A 3,952-nucleotide genomic window follows, 5' to 3' on the forward strand; every position below is an offset into this window, starting at 1 on the left:
TTTTTTTTTTTTTTGAGACAGACTCTTGCTCTGTTGCCCAGGCTGGAGTGCAGTGGCGCGATCTCGGCTCACTGCAAGCTCTGCCTCCTGGGATCGTGCCATTCTCCTGCCTCAGCCTCCCGAGTAGCTGAGACCACAGGTGCCCGCCACCGCGCCTGGCTAATTTTTTTTTTTTTCTGTATTTTTAGTAGAGACGGGGTTTCACCATGTTAGCCAGGATGGTCTCTATCTCCTGACCTTGTGATCCGCCCGCCTCGGCCTCCCAAAGTGCTGGGATTACAAGCGTGAGCCACCGCGCCTGGCCCACACTGGCATTTTATACAAACATCAATGATGAGCAGCTGAGAAACCAAGGGCAGGTGCCCGGCAGGCGAGGCTAAAGGGCCTGGTCAGGCCAAGGACTGGGGGGATGGGGAGGACAGAAGGGACGGGGTAGCAATTCCAGAGGAAGGAAGTTGGAGAGGGGCAGGGTGTGGGTGTGGAGGTGCAAGGGCGATGTCCAGGCGCATTCTGGACTGTGAGGTGGGACTGTTTCAGAGGCGGAGGCCTGAGAGGTGGAGTGGGCTCCAGGGAAAGCTCCAGAGACCAGTGCCCCCCAAGTCCAAGGAGCCACGGGGCTCAGGCAGGGGAGCGCCCTGGACATGGAAAGGAGAGGGTACTCCAGGGGCAGTGGGAAGGAGAGATGAGGGGAGGCTTGATTTAGTGACACTGAGGACATGGGGGAGGCGACTGCGGTGGAGTGAGGGGAGACCCAGGCCTGCAGATGGGCAAAGGAGCAGGTGCAAAGCGAAGTAGAGAGAGATCCTTCCGGAATGTTGGCATGTTGGCTTTGAAGGGAGAGGGACACACAAAGAGAGGAAGGCGTGACACACACACATACGAGAAACCAGGTGCCCAGGCCCCAGAGGAGTCCAGGTCAGAACCCAGGGGGCAGGTGGTTTCGAACCTGGATCCGGGTGTAGCTCCCCTATCCCGGGGGCCAAGTTCAGGTGGGCAAGGTGTGGAGGGACACAGGGGTTCAAGCCCGGGGCAGAGGGGGCAGCGGCAGCTTCTGAGGCTCCAGGTGCCTCCCCCGGCCTCAGCTGCCCATTGGCAAGGTGGGCCCACCAGGCTCTGCGTCCAGGGCGGAGCCAGGCCTGTTGCCCATCGAGGCACAGGGCTGTGGGGTGGGGAGAGAGAATTGCCCTGATTGCTTCATCACTTTAGAGCGATAACGAGCTGCTTCAGATCTCAGACCCCAATTAACTAATTGACCAGTGTGGGTTAAGAGGCCGCAGGAAGGATCGTGGCGTGAGGCGCGGGGCGGGGGCTTTGGGCGACTTAGCCGGACAGGCAAAAGCTGCAGACGCTGTGTCAGCTTAGAGGGCCGGATTAGGAGTGTGGGCCGGGCGGGCAGGGCCCAGGGGACAGGTGGCCCCCCGCGGCGGATTAGGCAGGGGCCGGGCCCCTCCAGCCTTCACCTTTCAATTATCCCCCAGACAGAACCACTAACCTGCCTCCGGTGCTGGTGAGGAAAGTGAGGCCCGAGGGTGTGCGGGGCTTTAACGGGGCCGCATAGGAGGTCAGCATGACCTTGGGACATTTCCGTGTCTCAGCTTGGCCAGGATGGGAGGGTGGCCCGGGAGTCCTGGAGTGGGGGCCGTGCCCAGCCTGGTCGGAGACTCCTCTCTGTGTATCCTCAAGGCTGGCTCCATGGGAGACTCAACTGAGAGCAGGTGTTGGACCGTCCCAGCAATAATGGGGCACCAGCCATATGCCTGCCTTCTAGGTGCCCCTCCCTTCACTGCTGTGGGCCTCGGGGCCCTCCTGCCCCTCTACGAAAAGGTGCCCGTTGACTGGAGGAGGCTGCTGAGGCCCAGAGAGGGAAAAAGTTTTCCCAGTAGGGGCCGCCTCGCCCGTTTGCCCAGGACTTTCCCGGTTTTAGCACTAAAGTCGCATACCCTGGAACAGCCCTCAGCCCTGAGCAAACCAGGGCTGTCACCCCAGGGCCAGCGTCACACAGCTGGGGGGCGAGTCAGGATTGAACCTGCATGTGCAAAGTGGATCCAGACCCACTGTGCCAGAGTGGGCAGGAGGGCCAGTGTTTCCCTGCCATTCTGTCCCCCAGAGTCACAGGGTCAGCCTGCTAGGTCCCTGGACATTTGGACTGCCTCTGTCCAAGGACAGTGTCATCTGAGAGCTGTCACTGCAGCAGCTGCGGTGATACTCAGTACCCAGAGGGCCAGCACAGTAGGCCGGAGACAGAGGCCGGGGCGCCCGTGCCGCACAGCTCCCAGGCCAGCTTCTCGGACAACTTGTGGAAGGGTGCCCAGCAGGTGGGCTCTGCCTCCCAGCTGCTGCTCTGAGGACGTGCACGGGGCCTGGACAGCCCTTGGGGGGCTCCACGCGGTACCCCTTCTCCATGGCCTCTGACACCTCCTTCAGCCTGGCTTTGTTAAGTGAAGAGGAGGGGTGGATGGATGTGTGAATGGATGGTGGGTGGGTAGGTAGATGAAGGGATGGATGAATGGGTGGGTGGATCAATGGAACAGTGGATGGAGAGATGGATGAATAGAGTGGATGGGTGGGTAGATGAATGGATGGGTAGATGGATGGACATGGGAATGGGTGGGGGATGGATGCGTGGGGAGATGGATAAGTGGATGGATATATGCATGGATGGGTGAATGGGTGGGGACAGGAGGATGGGTGGGTGGATGGATGAATGGAAGGATGGATGGGTGTGTGGATGGATGATGGGTAGATAAATGGGTGGACAGATATGTGAGTGGATGGTAGGTGGATGGGTGAATGGATGGGTGGACAGGTGGATGGATGCATGGGTGGATGGATGGATGGATGGTGGATATGTGGGTGGATGGATGATTGGTAGATTAGTAGATGGTGAGTGGACGGATGGATGGGTGGATGGATGCATGGGTGGATGGATGAGTGGATAGTAGGTGGATGGATGGATGGATGGATGGGTGAGTGGACAGGTAGATGTGTGGGTTGATGGACACGGGTAAATGGATGAATAAGATGTGTGGGTGGATGGATGATTGATGGATGAGTAGATAGATGGTGAGTGGATGGATGGATGGGTGGATGGATGGATGAATAGGTAGATGGGTGGATGGATGAATGGATAGCAGGTAGATGGATGGGTGGACGGGTGAGTGAACAGGTAGATGTATGGGTGGATGGACACATGGGTGGATGGATGAATAGGTGGGTGGATGGTGGATGATTGGGTGGATGGATGAGTGGATGCTGGGTGGATGGATGGATGGATGCGTGGATGGGTGGATGACAGATGTATGATTGGCCGGTGGATGGGTAGGTGGATGGGTGGATACATGCGTGGATGGATAAATAGGTGGGTGCACAGGTGGATGGGTGGGTGTATGGATGGATGGATGGATGGGTGGACGGACAAGTGGATGGGTGGGTGGATGGATGCATGGATGGATGATAGGTATGTGGGTGGATGGATGATTGGTGGGTGGATGGATGGATGGGTGAATGGATGAGTGGATGGGTAGATGTGTAGGTAGATGGATGGATGGGTGTATGGTTGGGTAGATGGGTGGGTGGATGGATGGGTGGGTGGATGCGTGGGTGGGTGGATGGACACATGGATGAATGAATAGGGTGGGTGCATGGGTGGATGGTGGGTGGATGGATGAATGGATGAGTGGATAGTGGATGGATGGATGAGTGGATGGTGGGTGGATGGATGAGTGGATGGTAGGTGGATGGATGATGTGTGGGTGGATGGATAGGTGGGTGGATGGATGGATGGGTGACTGGGTGGGTGGATGTATGGATGAGTAGATGGTGGGTGGATGGATGGATGAGTGGATGGTGGGTAGATGGATGGATGGGTGATTGGGTGGATGGATGAATGAGTAGATGGTGGGTGGATGGATAGGTGGATAGGTGGGTGGATGGATGGATGAGTGGATGGTGG

Source organism: Mandrillus leucophaeus, unplaced genomic scaffold (genome assembly GCF_000951045.1).
Source record: "Mandrillus leucophaeus isolate KB7577 unplaced genomic scaffold, Mleu.le_1.0 Scaffold8, whole genome shotgun sequence".
Classification (NCBI taxonomy): Eukaryota; Metazoa; Chordata; class Mammalia; order Primates; family Cercopithecidae; genus Mandrillus; species Mandrillus leucophaeus.